This window comes from Cryptomeria japonica, chromosome 1, assembly GCF_030272615.1.
Source record: "Cryptomeria japonica chromosome 1, Sugi_1.0, whole genome shotgun sequence".
Classification (NCBI taxonomy): Eukaryota; Viridiplantae; Streptophyta; class Pinopsida; order Cupressales; family Cupressaceae; genus Cryptomeria; species Cryptomeria japonica.
In genome coordinates this window covers 349,469,311-349,486,734 of record NC_081405.1, presented here as the reverse complement: position 1 = coordinate 349,486,734, position 17,424 = coordinate 349,469,311, and the positions used below count along the sequence as shown (strand labels likewise).

The window sequence follows — 17,424 nt, the reverse complement described above, 5'->3', positions numbered from 1 at the left end:
AACACCACGGTTAATCCAATTGTCCATTTAATTAGATAAAGTAAATGCTTAAGTTCAAAACTACACATACATCTAAATTCCATATTGAAGAAATTAAAGTATTCCAATGTATCCAATTTCCATAAAACATTTAAACATAAGATCAAAGCAACTGAATTAATATACATTTCACTGACATACTATTACAATATCCATAATTACATGGTTTCCAAAAATGCCACAGATACAAAGTTACAATATCAAGGCTACATAAAAGTTGATACAATGACCACAAGGTCTCAACTAAACAATGATCATGAACATGAGCTGGTACATGAACCACGAACCAAGAAACACCAGCAAAGCCTTTCCTCGCCTGAAGATACAATCCAGAACATCCGATGGGAAGTGGCACTACCACTCGACCATGTGATCCCAAAATGGAACCACCCCACCGTGCTAGGAGATAGTAGAAAACCCTCAAGCAAGCAAAATAAGACAAGTATGAAAGAACTACATGACTCCGTAAATATCCATGTGACTCAACTCACAAAAACTAGTGACTCTAAGGAGAGAGTGTCATCGCATAGCTTGATGGTTACCATGGTAGGCCTCCTAGGTCCCGGATCTCTGTCCTGGTAACCTCTTGTGGCTTCCAACTCCAACTAAGTCTCATGCGGACCCTACCAATCCTTTCGTGAAGACAAGGTGGTAAGTTTGCCATTCCAGGCCTTCTCGTAACATTATGAGCCTAGTACATGCACTACACCTATGCACGAGGTACATTATCTTAATTAATATTTATTTCACTCCCCCCCAATATATTATTAGGTTATCACTTTTTAACTGACTTTCGATGGGTTATCTTATCATCCACTTCGGGCACGACCCCCGCTCGAAAGCCACTCTCTCTCATAGGACACTAACAAGAAAGGTCTCTCTTTGAGAACTCTATGGTGAAACAAACAGCCATAACTAATCCTGACAAACCACAGGTGAAGGATACATAATCACTAACCCAAGATTGACCATTTGGACAAAACACATAATGGCTCACATCAATAAGGTTATACAACAACACCTGACCAAGGAGATATAATAACATAGGACATAATGACAACTCAACTAGAATTGCAATGGAATTAAGCTTGACTGCAAACACCATTTACACAAGACCCTAATACAGGCAATCTTTTCTTACAATAGCCAAAAGCATAAATAACTTGCAAATAAGGAATTTACAGATAATAAGAATTTGCAACTATATTAATACAAATAAATCAATTTTGTCATTTGTCCAATAAGGTTAAATCAAATCACATAAAAATCAACCCCCTAATTATATGTTCATGATTAATTTACAAATAAACCCGATTAGATTATATCAATAATCTAAATTAAATTCTAAATTCCAAATTATATATAATAATATAATATAATTACATAAATATATATATTCTACAAATATAATATTATATAATTATATCACATTAAAAATATATAATAAAATGAAGATTTAATTTTACAATAACTTTTTATTTCCAAAATAGCATAATAAAAATCACAATACTTACTATATATATATAATATTATTTATTTATTTATTTTATTTAATTTTTTTTTTAATTATTATTTTTTTAAAATTCCAATAACCTAAAAAAAAACATTAAATTTTATTTCCAATAAAATTTATTTCCAGGGAATCTAATTAATACAGATTTTCTCCAAAATACTAAAATAAAACAATTTCTCCATAACTTTTAATAACCTAATAAATTTAATTAAAATTAAATTCATTACCATAGTAACTAAATAATTACACAAAGATGTACAAATATTGACAGAACAACCATAGCAAAATATCGAAACAAAATCAAACAAGAGGGAATGATTTCTTTGGTAAACCCCATTCCTCCCAAATCTTGCAATTTCCATGCACAACAAAAATCCTTGGCAAAATTTGCCATAATAATTTTTCCAATTTTCCCAAAATTTAATCCACAAACACCCATAAATAACTTCTTTCCATTAAACTAGAAATTAACTTCAGGTATGGACTTTAGCTAAGAACAAAATTAGTTAGACAGGATATGACTTAAAACAACAATCAAAAGAAGCCACCCAACCTGGTATAACTTTCCTGGAAGAAATCTGTAGAAGAGCCCTAATCCTTTCAACAATTTTCCAAATAAATTTCTTCACCTAAATTCCTGACCTGTTTCTTGTCTCTCCCTAAAATAAAGACCTATTCCCCTTTTAAACTAAAATTCTAGGTTGAATATCTTTTTCTCCAAAAACCTAAATTTAGTAATAAAAGCAATTTTATTTTCTTTTCTAGTTTTCTAACCAAGGATAAGTTAACATGCAATAATTAAAAATCATTTTTCTTTTCTTTTCTTTTCTCATGCAAATTAATTAATTTTTTTAATAAAGAAATTAAAGCAATACTTTAATTCTAATTAATTCTTTTATTCATTTATTTATTTAGTCTTTTATTCTTTTGTTTATTTAAAATTCTAGGAAACAATAAATGAAATTAATCTAATTTATTTTTCACTAAAATTTAAATAAAATACATTTCTAATATCATGCAACTTGCAACTTAATTTAATAACTTCTTTTAATTAACTAAATTTATAATCTCAATGCATAAAATATATAATTCAAAATTACCAACTATGAGATAACTCCATACATTTAATTAATTAATTAAATCTACTAAAACACACAAACTGAACAAACCCCAAGCAAATACTCATAAAAAGGTCAAACGACAAAATATGAAGACCGAACAAACTGATAGGATGACCAACTGACGACACTCACACGAGTGTAACTGAGTAAAATAGGGTCAACTACTACCTCCTCCACTTCCATTGGAAAATATAAGGCACACTCAGACCTGTGAAGCCAGGTGGAGATGATACTCCATACCTACCCGGTACTTGTACCTGCAATATCCTGCATCACCGAACCACACATGCATATATATAATATAGAAAACACGACATGCACACTGATGAAGGAGAATCACGACATTCCCTGTCTCACCAGAGTGAGTGAAGGAAAATTCTCCCCTTGCATCCAATACACTCGCAGACACGCAACATATAATTACACATTGCATAGATAAAGTAAAGTGTCAGTATATAACAATAATCCATAAAATACCATAAATCACAAGTACTGAAATACTCCAAATAAATTATGCATCTCATGTCCAGATAAAGCATGAAATGATGTCATATAAGTCTGAATAACACATCATGGTAATGTATCCACTGAAAGTAAACAATAATAAATATGAGTCTAATAAGTTCAAAAGAGTAGGGGTACTACATATTTTTTTCTTGGTTGTCATTATATCAAGGTCTCTTTTTAGTGTGTATGTGAAGCATGGCATAGAGTGTGTATTTAATACTTGGATGCATAGAGGATGCATTAAAATATTTTTATGTTTTAAACGGTATTCATGGACTCCATAAGTATATTGTAATGTTTTCATTTTAGAATAATATTTTGAGTGTGGATACTTTTGGAGGTTAAGTCTTTTCAAGGTATATCTTTTGTAACCATGTGGTATGTCTTTAATCTTTGCATTATGATTATTATGTAAGGTTGTATGTATTATTTCATCTCATGGGGTTATGTAGGAAATTATTTGATCAACCTACTAATTTTTCTTGCAAAATAAGGGATAAGTTGTTACATGGTTTATTTTCCAAGTGGAACTCACTACACGTCATGGTGACAATTTTGTGGATAGCTACTTTGAGTAACTTACCAAATTAAAGAAAATAGGTATAGTTAATATTTGTCAATTATAAAATTCTTCTTTGAGATAGTGGAGAATTATGTGAAAGAAATTTAAAAGGAATCATTCCTAGTGATTATTGTAATGTGGTGAAAATTAGGGTTTCCACCACAAGAAGGATGAAAACCACTAATTTTTTATTAGGGACCATGTAATGCTCACCGCAAAACCCTAGAGAAACTAACACATTACACTATACTAATTTCATAATTACATACATAGATTGTACACATCAAATAATGTACATAAACGAAAATAACCATATGAACAGATAACATTCTTAACTTCATTACATTCTCCCAATCTTTCATTTTCCAATTTCCCTAGGGTATCATAACATCATTACTAAATTACAAATAAGATAATATACAACATCGAAGAATAATCAATATCCATATACAATGTACATCAATGTCTCCCTATCAACGATACATAAATCATCCTTACATTACATTTTACACCACGTATAGGTATTCTTATTACAGATATACATCATCTACTACAAATAAGTAATCATGAAGTACAAATGCTCCATAGTTGGAAATAGGAATATCCAACACGCTCACAAACATCCAACACAAATATAATATCCCAATGGAAGAAAAGGCATCAACCACCCGACCATGTGGAACCAAAAGGAACCACCCTTGTGCCCCGAGAATGATATAAGACCCCACACACTCTAAGCTTAGACTAACACCTAATTCCCAAAGGAAACAACCAAGAAACATAATAAATATCAGTCAACACAAAAATATAGGATCAAATAAGACAAATAATAATGCAAGAGACTTCCAAGAAACAAGGCTAAGACTGAGGACACATGGGTAGGGAAAAATGTCACCACATGCTATCAAGGTCTCCAAGCATCCTTGCTAAGAGCCTCTTGGTAGTCTAGGCCTCCAAGCATCCTTACGTGGAACCTCTTGGTAGGTAACACTCATGTGGAACCAACTCAGCCTCTCGTGAAGACAAAGGAGTGTAGTCATGCCATCAAGGCCTTCCCAATCTCATCTCAAGCATGTACTAGCACTCTAGGCTATGAGTGGGCCACCAAAACATATCATTATCTTATTAGTTTGAAAAATACCCAAACCCTACTAAATTAATTAAGGTTATCACTTATTTATAAATAAATTCCAAGAGGTCTCCTGGTAGTCCTCCAAGCATCCTTTTCAAGGAACCTATTGGTAATGACCTCGACACTCAATGTAAGCCACTTCCCCTAGTATGTTCCTATGATCTAGGGATAAAACACTAATCAATAATCACCAATATATCACATAGATGCCATGATATGCATAATAGAATGTTCCCATAACACAACATGTACCATTAAATTAAATTTGATTCATATTCACAATTCCATCTGAGTACGACTTATGCAATATCAAGAAATTGTTAGAATAACCGATGGACAGCTAAGAGGGGAGGGGGGAGGGGCTGAATCAGTTGTCAATAGATTATATTAATCAAACCACTTTATAACCTTTAATCGGAGCACATAAACATTGAATACCAGAATTGCAGAAACAGATACCGGTAAGCAATAAAACTTAAGAATGAAACAGTGAATTAACACAATGCAACCACACCACATAACACCATGATTTGTACGTGGAAAACCCAGTAAAGCAAAAAACCACGATGGGAAGCCTACCCACATTCAGATAATACTTCTACAGAAAGTATATGATACAATAAGGGGCCTGCACATGCAGGAAGGCACACTGCCTAGAGTGTATTGCTCATTACAAAGAAGTCTCACTGACTATAGAGAAGTTATAGCCACCTCAATATAATTGGACAACAATCCAGAAGAATGATCTGCTAGTGATAACATCTACCATGCCTGATTACAGTCTCGGTTAAGCTCAATACCAGAGGCCTTTGACCTCTTACATAAACCCAATTCGATCACCTATGATCGACCAAATCTCCTTCGCATGTGATTTTTTATTCCATGACCATGACCATGATCTACAATGAGATCTTACATCAATTTATAAAAACCCTAAGGCCTAAACCAATTAGGTCGGCCACCTAAAAGATATTACAATAATATCATTACATACATCCACATTACAATGATATGCCATGTCGACTTTAGACCAAAACAACATTAACCAATCCATAAATCGTCTTGGTAATGTGTAGAGAACACATTACATGATACCAGTCCCTAACCTAGATAGGTATCTAACCTAATTTGGGTCCACCACGCCAAAGCGATGTCTCCAATCAGTTGAGGCATGATCAAAGATCACCTTCTGCATCTTGAATTCCATCTAGAAGCCGCACCAACACCACTTATGCATACTATCAAAGATTCTCAATAAAAGCTCTTTCAGTAAAACCTTACACCCTTACCGATATAGGCTTACTAGAGTGTATGATAGCATATGATCATCAACTCAATACCAATTGACCAAAATATACTCCAGAAACATCAAAGCAAACATGTCGATAGTATCCAATTGATAGTCCCTTCTGCCGATAACACTAGTTCTTCTACCGGTAACCAAAATCTGTCTGTTGGTAACCAATCATAATAGCTAGTATTGACATGAATGACAAAACATCAATGCAACACATAATCAATTCCTTCATATTGCCAACAATCTCCCCCTTTGGCATTGATGGCAACACTAGATGTGAAAAAGAAAACATCTAAGTCCTAAGAAATGCCAAACATTTCTCATAGAAGATATAACAATGAAAAACTGAAAAATCCAGCAACTTCCCCTGAGGAGTGCAGTCCAATCTAAAACTGATCTGAATCTCTCTCCCATATGACATATTATGACATTATTTTTCACATATAACTCTCCCCCTTTTACATCAATGTCAAAGATATGACATAGATATCAAAAGCTTGCGAATCTCAAAGTTGACTACTCCCCCTAAGCAGTAGCACCACTACATCAATCCAAAGCAAAGGATAAAGCTGATGATGCATACTAGACTGATGCTCTGCTCTATCAGTTACGTTTCTGTCGAAGGGGTAGATACCCCTAACCTATCACTCAAATATTCAAATGATTCCTTAGACAGCGGTTTAGTGAATATATCTGCAATCTGCTCTTTAGTGTTCACATAAACCAATTTGACTTCCTTTTCTTTCACCTTTTCCTTCAAAATGTTATATTTTATTGAAAATGTGCTTAGTCTTAGAGTGAAATATCAGATTCTTAGATATGTCAATAGCTATAGAGTTATCACAATAGATAACTATCGGTTCACTGGAATTTACCTTGATATCCTTCAACATTTGCTTCATCCACAAGACTTGAGTGCAATTAGTTGTTGCTGCAACATATTCGGCTTCTACAGTAGATAAATAAATGCATCACTATTTTTTGCTGATCCATGAAACCAATTTCTTTCCAAGAAAGAAAGCTCCACTAGAAGTGCTCTTCATGTCATCAATATCTCCTGCCCAATCTAAATCTATATATGCACATAAAGTGAAGTTATCATCTCTAGAATACCATAAGCCATATTCTGTTGTTCCTTGCAAATACCAGAATATCCTCTTTACTGCACATTCATGATTTTCTTTAGGATTACTTTGATATCTTGAAACAATACTTACTGCATTACTAATCTTTGGTATAGTCTGAGTTAGATATAACAAGCCACCAATCATAGACTTATACCTTGTTGATTTTACTGGTGCAGATGTGTCTTTGATAGATAATTTCTCACTTGTCACCATAGGAGTACTTACTGGTTTGGAATTATCTATACCAAACTTCTTCAACAATTCCCTTAGATACTTAGTTTGACAGATAAAAATGCCTTTGTCAGTTTGAGTAATCTATAAACCTAAGAAAAATATCATCTCACCAATCATAGACATTTCAAATTCATTCTTCATATTATTAGAGAGTTCCACGCACAATTTATCTTCACCTCCAAAAATGATATCATCAATAAATACTTCAATAATCTGAATATCATCATCAGTGATCTTGTAATATAAATTATTGTCAGCACTGCCTTTATTAAAACGAAGCTTCAAAAGATATTTATCCAACCTTGCATACCAAGCTCTAGGAGCTTGTTTCAATCCATATAATTCTTTCCTTAACCTGCAAACCATATCTTTGTCATCTGTCAGTGAAAATCCATCAGGATGCTCAATGTATACTTCTTCCTCAAGTTCACCATTCAAAAAATGCACATTTAACATCCTTTTGATAGACCTTATAGTTCTTGTATACTGCATAGGTAAGAAATAGTCTAACAGCTTCAATTCTAGCTACTGGTGCAAATGTCTCACCATAATCAATTCCTTCCATTTGAGAATATCCTTTACAAACTAGTCTAGCCTTGTTTCTTACAACTTGACCATCCTTATTTAGTTTATTTCTAAAAACCTATTTAGTTCCAATAACATACTTATTTTCAGGCCAGGAAACTAAAGTCCAAGTCTTATTCTTCTCTATGTGATCTAATTAATCTTCCATAGCCTTTAAAAAATGTTTATCTTTAAAAGATTCAATAACAGATGCCAGTTCAATTTGAGAAATAAGACATACCTCTTCATTTGCCAGTCTTCTTGTCATAACTCCCTTGTTCCTATCTCCAATGACTTGATCTTCAGAATGATTTAATCTTACATACCTTGGTGTTTTCTGAACTTCAGGTTCACTGTTCTGATCATCAGTCACAGTTGAATTTTCTGATTGTATCCATGTAACTGTTTCAGTGTCTTATACCAGTTGAGGCATTGTTGGTTTAGTTATGATCATTTCCACTATCGGTTCTCTGTCATATGATATAGATTGATCTCTGTATTGCTCATCCACTTTCACATTTGCGCTCTCCACAATTTTCTGCAATCTTTTGTTATAACATCTATATGCTTTGCTCTGAATTGAATATCCAAGAAATATCCCTTCATCATATCTAGGATCAAACTTCTTAATTGAATCATCCCTTTTGATATAACATTTACTTCCAAAAATTCTAAAATATTTAATAGTAGGTGTATGTCCAAACCATAATTCATAAGGAGTCTTACCGGTTTCACCTTTGATATGAACTATGTTGAATGTGTAGACTGTTGTACTCACTGCTTCTCTCCAGTAGATGTGAGGCAATTTGGCTTCCATCATCATGGTTCTTGCTGCATCCAAAATGGTTGTATTCTTCCTTTCCACTACTCCATTCTGTTGAGGAGTTTGGGGTGCAGATAATTATCTCCTAATTTCATTTATCTCACAAAAACTGTTAAATTCATGAGATGTGAACTCACCGCCTTGATCTGATCTTAGACATTTGATTTTGAATCCAGTTTCAGTTTCCACCTTTGCTTTGAATATCTTGAATTTCTCAAAAGCTTCAGACTTCTCCTTTAGAAAAGTCACCCACATCATTCTAGAATAATCATCAATTATTAGCATGAAGTACCTATCACCTTGAAAGCTTTTGGTCCTTGCTGGACCACATAAGTCATTATGAATCAAATCAAGCACATCATTAGATTTATCATGTATTCTCTTAAAATAAGTTCTAACTTGCTTTCCCAATTGACATTCCTCGCATACTGGATTATGAGGCTTTATAATCTTAGGTATATGTCTAACTGCCTTTGTTGAATTGATCTTAACAATACAATAAAAATTAACATGACACAACCTCTTATGCCATAACCAACTCTTATGAATATGAGCAATCAAACATGTCTTATTACCAGTGTTCAAGTGAAAGATATTACCTCTAGTCTAAGTACCAGTTGCAATCTCCAAACCAATTCTGTTAGTGATTTTGCATTTTCTATCTTTGAACTGAAGTTGGAATCCCTTATCCACCAATTGACCAACATAAATATCAATAAAATCCATCAAAAATCCCAATAAACTAATTTTGAAAAATATCTCAATAATCTCAAGTCCACATATAAGTCTCTAGTCTGACTCAGATTGGGCAAAAACAAATCAGAAATTCTAAAAAATAATCAAAATACCAAATTTCACCAGAATAACGCATTTGTTTAATACTTTAGTGCTTTCACATCTCAGATCAATGCTTTCACAAATACTTTTAGCGCTTATAAAACATGGTCTATCACTTTTGGAATAAGTATTAGCGCTTATGAAATTAGGTTTAGCACTTCTAGAATCTAGTTTAGCATATACAACACATAGTATAGTGCATGCATAAAAAGAAATGGAGCATATAAAATATATAGTAGTGCATACACAAAGAGACAAAATTACGACATGGAAGAAATTAAGTTTTAAAATCCGACTCCCAAAACTCAAGATCAACAATCACAATTGAATAAAATTGGGCATACATTCTCAACAACACATACACAATCAATCTAAATGATAGAAAATAATCCCAAGGAAGAATTCACAGCATAGCCCGAAATGCCAAACTCAAAATACTACCGTAGGTAACTTTCTCTCAAAAGAGAGTACAAATTATAGACATGGGGAAACACAATAGAATAAATCTTTCAAATCATGGGGAAATTTTTTAATGCAAAGATTAAATCCGAGTAAAACCCCAAATTTCACAAATACTTAGTAATGGTAACTTACCACAGAGAATTAAAATACAATAAATCCCCAAATTCCCATAATATACAGTAAATAGAAAAATTCTAATTACAATAATCTAATTAACAATAATTCACCAACTATTTGAATGACAGAGCTAGGGTTTCGAAGGGATGGTTGATAGAAGCAGGTCTAGAATTACAGAGGATGGAGGATTGAAGGCTATCATAATAGGGAGTGGTGACCTCCATTTAGGGCATGGAAGGGACAAGAAAATAGATATTCTGAAGCATTGAAGGACATGATTGATTTCATTTGTGAAGGAAGGGAGCACAAGAGAAATAAATGAGGTTATGCTACCATCCAAATAGACCCACATGTTGCTTTTAAATGATCGAGAAGAATTTTTGGTGGCCAAAGCGAGCAAGCCCAGAACTACAAGCGAAAAAGGTATGTAGAAGCTCGAAACATGCGAATGTGGTTTCTATTCTTATTGATAATCATAATCAGAAGGTGTCAGTACATGTTTTAAAGAGTAGAGCTCTTTTTATGAAATGGAATGGAGAATAGCCTACTTTCTCCAAAGTAAGGTCTTAGGTGGATGCAAACTAGGTAGAGGCTTGTGTTTTGAAAATTCTTACAAATGGGTTCTATCTGGTCATTTTCCCTAGTGAAAAAGTTAAAGAATGGATAATAAATAGTGATCCATTTCTTATGGGGGGAGGGGTTTTTCATTAAAGACTGGAAACTGAATTTTGATCGTAAGAAGGAAGAGATTGAGTCAGTTCTGATTTGGATACGTCTTTATAGCCTTCCTCATGAATACTGGGACACTAAAACTCTCAAGATGATTTGTGACAAGTTGGAAGTGTTTTTAAAGGTGAATGAGGCTTTGGAGGTAAATGCATATAGTATGTATGCAAGGATTTACATTCAGTGGCAAGATATACACCCACTTCCATAATATATAGAGCCGAAGTCTGGCAAGGGAGTTTGAGAATATATATCCATATAGAAGAGGAAAATATGGTTGATAAGCTGACTGGTTCTACAGATGTAGGCAATAATGGATAGGCTATAGATGCAAGCCTCGATAGGAATATTACTTCAAAGTTTGCAGAGACTTTTATGGGATCGGTTTTCGCAAAGGATAAACAAATAGTAATAGAGGAGGAGTCGGTTCACAATGTTGTGTTGGCATTTTGAGTTTGTTGGTATTTTGCATCAAGATTGCATAAATGATATGTTGTCATTGATGTCAATTGAACCGGTAATGGTATTCATGTTATTGTTGATATTGTTGTTTTTGATATTGGCTAGTAACTGGTAAGAAGAGATTTGTAGAAGATGTTGTAAACCTGTGTGTTAAGTTTGTGAGTTGAACCAGTGTAAAGGGTTAAACCTTTCTATGTAATGTAACTGGTAAACCCTATCAACTATTAAACCCTAACCGACCAAGTTTGATGGTTTATTATCTAATAAGTGGTAATGATGGAGACACATGTGATCATTTGATTAAGGAGATATTCAAATTGTTTTGGCGCGTTTGTTCTTGTCTAGGGAAGGAGAAAAGTGGATTGCATCTAATGCACAACGCGTGATGAGTTACAAAGTCCAATAGAGTGGTGATCATGAAGCGGTTGAAATTGTCTTGAAGAATGTGAAGAGATTGTCATGATCTCTACCGGTCAAGATTGTACTGACTTGTTTGTAATCTCGATGATGAGAATTAGATTTTTGTTGTGTTACCGACCTAATTGATTTCTATTTAAGGTCGATGAAGTTGTTTGTTAAGGTTGCTGGCAAGGTTGGTAGAAAACCTGTTGAGTGTGTAGTTGCCAAATTGGTGAATGAATCTGTACTTTGAGTAAAGGCAGACTGAAGGTTATAGAAGGATTTGATCAAGCAAAAGTAGTGCTATTCAGATAGATCAACAAAAATGTTGTTTTCTAACAATTATAGCAGAAGTTAAATCCCTTAACTAGGTAAGCTCTAACAATCTTGGTTACTCATTAAATCCTCCAACAAGGTGGTCCATTAGCTTGGATTCTTAAATCCTCTAGCGAGGTTACTCCTAAAAGGGTATTGTGCTTCTGACAAGGCATATTTGTAAAATCCCTTAACTAGGTGATTCCTAACCAGAATTAGTTCTTAACAAGACTTATTGTAAAGCTCTAATAGGCTTTGGCTCCTAACAGGGTGAACTTCAAAAGAGTTCAGATAGCTATCCTTGCGAGTCTCATCTCACCATGGTTTTTACCTATTTGGGTTTTCCACATATAAACATTTGTGTCAAGTGGTGAATGCTTTTGTAGTTGTGATGTACTCTTTTTAATATTGATCTTGATTGAGATATGATTATTTTGTTTGACTGAGGTTGAGTTTGAGAACTTTGTATCAGTTTTTTAGTATACTGATTCACCCCCCCCCCCTCTCAGTATTCTACCAGATACTTATTCTTTCATCATACCATCAATTGGTATCAGAGTTTCTCAAGTCCTCTTAATCTGAAAGCCTAATAACTTGAGGAAAATATCTTGTAGATCATGATGAAGAAAGAAGGTCCGAAGTTAAACAAAGATAACTATAGAATATCAAGTGACAGAATGAAGATTTACATTAAGAGTCTTGGTAGTCAATATTGGGATCATATAGAATATAAGTATACTACACCTACTGGCCCCTTGATTGATGATCAGAAGAAAGAACAACAAGAAAATCACTAGGCATTAGAAGTTATTATCAATTCCCTATCTGATGCTGAATATGTAGATATTAATGGTCTTGAAACTGTATATGAAGTATGGAAGAAACTGGAAGAGATTTATAGCGGTGATGAACATGTTAAGATTACCAAAGAGGAGAGTTTAAGAGGCAAGTTTCACGACATGAGAATGTCTGAAGGTGAGAATATCTAGCAGTATGGTCAAATGATTAAAGAGATAGTTGGTGAGATAAAGAGTGCAGGAGGGAAAGTGGAAGATGCCACAGTCTTCAGTAAGGTACTAAGAACCCTGCTACCGGTGTATGCTAATCGAGTTGCAGCTATTTAGGAGCTGAAATCCATTGATAAGACAAAGGTAACTCTTGACTCTATTATTGGCAAACTTACTGCTTTTGAACTAAATGGCTATGATGGTAGTGTACATAAATTAGAATATGCATTTAGAGATTCTATCTCTAACCCATATGTGAGAAGAAGTAGAGATACCAGCCATAACTATGAATCTAGACCCAACAAAGATGCTGAAGATGAAGACAACTTAGTAGAACTTGAAGCATTGTTGGCAAAATGACTGCCTAGAGGCACTGGTAAATATAGAGGTAAGCTACCTTTAAAATGTTTTGCATGCAACAAGATTGGTCATATAGCAGCAAATTACCCTAATGGTGAAAATGAATACAAGAGAGACAAATTTAAGAAATACAAGGGTAAAGGCAAGAGAGATTGTCTTGTAGCTATTGACAGTGGTGTTATTGATGAAGAATTTGATGATGATGCTAGTGAGGGTATTGTGTTTGTAGCGATTAAGGAAGAAATATCAGATTAGAAGGCACTAGTATCCAGAATGGATAACTCTAATGATTGGATCATTGATAGTGGTTGTTCACATCACATGACCAGTGATCAAAGTAAATTTCTTTCCCTAAAGGAATTTGATGGCGGTGTTGTCAGATTTGGCAATGACTCACCCTGTATGGTTAAAGGTAGGGGAGTTATCTCTCTTAATGGGAAAAGAAGTGCTAATGATGTCTATTGGGTTGAAGGCCTAAAGCACAATCTACTTAGTGGCACAACTTAATGATAGAGGATACCCACTGAAATTTAGAAATGGTATATGCAAAATATTTGACAACAAAGGTGAATTGATTGCGACCGGTAAACAGACCAAAGGTAATCTGTTTCATATCAACCCTAAGATTAGCAACTGTTTGATTGCGAAAGTGGATGATAGCTGGCTCTGGCATAAGAGATTTTGTCATATTAATTTTGACAATATTATTAAAGTAAGCAAGTATAAGATAGTAAGAGTTCTGTCTCAACTAGACAAACCGGTTAATGCTGTTTGTAAAGAATGTCAACTAGGAAAGATGACTTCTTCAAATTTCAAGAGCAAGTCCTTCTCAGTAGAGAACTTATTAGATTTGGTTCATACAGATCTATGTGGACTAATTAGAACAATAAGAATTCAAGGTGATAGATACTTTAGGATCTTCACTGATGATTGTTCAAGGATGATGTGGGTCACATTCTTGAAGGATAAAAATGAAGCTTTTGGTGAATTCAAGGCATTTAGAGCCTTAGCTGAGAAAGAGAGTGGAAAAAAGATAAAATATCTAAGAATAGATCAAGGTGGTGAATTCACTTCTATAGAGTTCACTAAATATTGTGATGATAATGGTATCAAGTGGCAACTTTTTGCACCAAGGACACCACAACAGAATGGTATAGCAGAAAGAAACAACCGGTCAGTGGTTGAAGCTTCTAGGACTATGTTGATACAAGGAGGTGTATCAAAAACATTTTGGAAAGAAGTTGTAAATACAGCTGTGTACACAATGAACTGAGTTCTGGTGAAAAGAGGTAAGGACAAGACCCCATATGAGTACTGGTATGGGAGATCACCTGATGTTAGCTATTTTAAAATATTTGGTAGCAAATGTTTTATTAAAAGAGGTGATTACATAAGAAAATTTGAAGCTAAGAGTGATGAAGGCATATTTCTTGGCTATTCTACCAAGAGTAAGACCTATAAATGCTTCAACAACCAGAAATAGAAATTTTTTGAAAGTGTTGATGTTCATGTAGATGAATGTCCTGAAATTGCAAAAGGAACCAGTTATGAGAAGAAGGATGAAGATCCTTGCATTTTGCTTTTGGAACCTGAAACTTTTAAAACAGAAACTCGTAAAGCAATTTCTAATGAACTTGTTCAACCGGAACAAATAAATTTAGAGGAAGATGACAATGATGAAGCTAAACCTGAAGAGAATGATCATGTTATTCCTAGGTATGTGAGACTGAATCACAGTCCTGAACAGATAATTGGGGATAAGGATGTTGGAGTACTACCTAGAAGGAGAATAAGAATGTTATAGGTAGAATATGTGTGTTCAGAAACAAGTTAAATGAAGATGGTGTTGTAGTTTGTAATAAGGCAAGATTAGTATGCAAAGGTTATGCATAAGAAGAAGGAGAAGACTATGGAGAAACTTTTGCACCACTAGCAAGACTGGAAGGTGCCAGAACATTGCTTGCATTTGAAGCTCATAAGAAGTTCAAGGTATACCAGATGGATGTTAAGTCTGCATTCTTGAATGGGATACTGGAAGAAGAGGTTTATATAGAACAACCTAATGGTTATGCATTGATAGATAAGGAAGACATGGTATGCAAATTGAATAAAGCCTTGTAAGGATTAAAGCAGACACCTAGAGCATGGTATGAACGACTTCATACTCATTTGATAAAGATAGGCTTTGTTAGAGTATTCAGGTCTTTACTTGATTAATTAAACAATATTTTTTTAATTATTTAAGTTCCCTTTATCTCTTTTACACTTAAGCTAACTTTAGGTGCATAATAATTAATTCTTTTATTAATTATTATGTGCAAGCCTAGGTTTTGCTTTTTAGGGTTTCTTGACCTATTAGAGGTTATTCTTTTCATTGTATTGTAAGGATTATCACATTACACATTTTCTGAATATTGAGCTCTCATCTTTTTGAGCATATTTTTTGTGTATTGTTTTTCTATTATTTTCTTCCTTGCTTCTCCTTGTAACAGGTTATTCAACTTGCATAGATCTTTGGGCTCTTGTGGTGTTGTATTTCTCAACTCTCACATGGTATGAGAGCTTCAAGTCTGCAGCTATATGTTCTTGTTTTGAGAATTTTTGCATTGGAAGCAAGTTTGGGGTTTCATGAAGTTTTTTTATGCACTTAGGGATAAGCCTTTTTTCTGAGCACTTTGGGCCTAAAGGAACCTCACCATCGTGCTCAGAAGCCCAAAAACCCCTATAGTCATATAAAAAAAATTACCTAGTTTTGACTCCTGAGCATCTGGGAGTATTTTTTCTCCAGTACCAGGCCGTACAACCCTAACACGTAGTTCGAGAAAAAAAATTAAAAAAAAAATGCCTTTTTACGGCATGCAGGCTGAATGATTTTTTGATAAAAAAAAAAATAATCATAAAAGGCGAAGTGTTTTTCAAAAAAAAAAAAATCATAAAAGGCAAAGTGTTTTTCAAAAAAAAAAAAATCAAATTTTTGGGGGGTTTCCCCACGGTACGCACGGTACCATGGGGCCCCCTGGCCTGCTGCAGGTCTGGCACCACCGGCCATTCTGACACTGCTAGCCCCGCCTTTTCGGCCCCCATTGATCCCTGCGCTTGCTGCCGCCAGTACTTCCCTAGCCCCCGCCGGCCCCCTGCACCACTGACACTTCCTCTAGCCCCCACCGCTGTTGCCGGCCCCCTACACTGCCGATGCTTCCCTCGGCCCCCGCTGACATCTACTCTCCGGTACCCACCGCTCATGCCCGCCGGAAACAACCCCGTGCCCACTGGAAACAACCCCACCACCCATCGAACACCCTTCGCTCGACTGCCGCTGTCTTTAGTCCATCAACCGGCCACCACAACGCCACTTGCCTGCCACTGCAGCATCACCCATGGGCCACCTTCGCTCGACCCTGCCCCCGTTGCACCTTCCTCTTGCCTCTTTTAGGGGGGGTTGGTTTTTTTGCCATAACTTGGGCAAACAAAGTCATTTTTTTGAAAACAAATAGGCATCGGAAATATGGTTCCGATCTAGACCTCGTGGTGTTGGAATTTTTTTCCAGTCAAAGGGGGGTCTCTTTTTTGCATTCCAAGAGCCATAAAATGAGAATCCGAACTCCGTTTTTTGAAAAATTTATATTTTTGGAAAGCGTGTGTTGTGTAATTTCCAGCCATATGGGTTTTGTTTCCAGATTCTGCTCCAAGAATATTTTTCTTCAGTTTTTTGCTTATGAGCACTCTGGTGGATATCTTGGTTGTTTCAGGTCCTAGGATCTCTTCTCTGAGTAGGATGTCTCAGTTTTGGTTCTTCTTTCCGTTTCCGGTCTTATTATCA

The 17,424-nt window shown here is 34.9% G+C and overlaps 1 pseudogene; it reads right to left on the bottom strand.

Annotated features, from left to right (window-relative positions):
- LOC131069092 (DNA-directed RNA polymerase subunit beta-like) overlaps positions 1 to 16,847 on the bottom strand; it is a 77,371-nt pseudogene extending 60,524 nt beyond the window's left edge.
- Between the last annotated feature and the right edge of the window lie 577 nt (positions 16,848 to 17,424).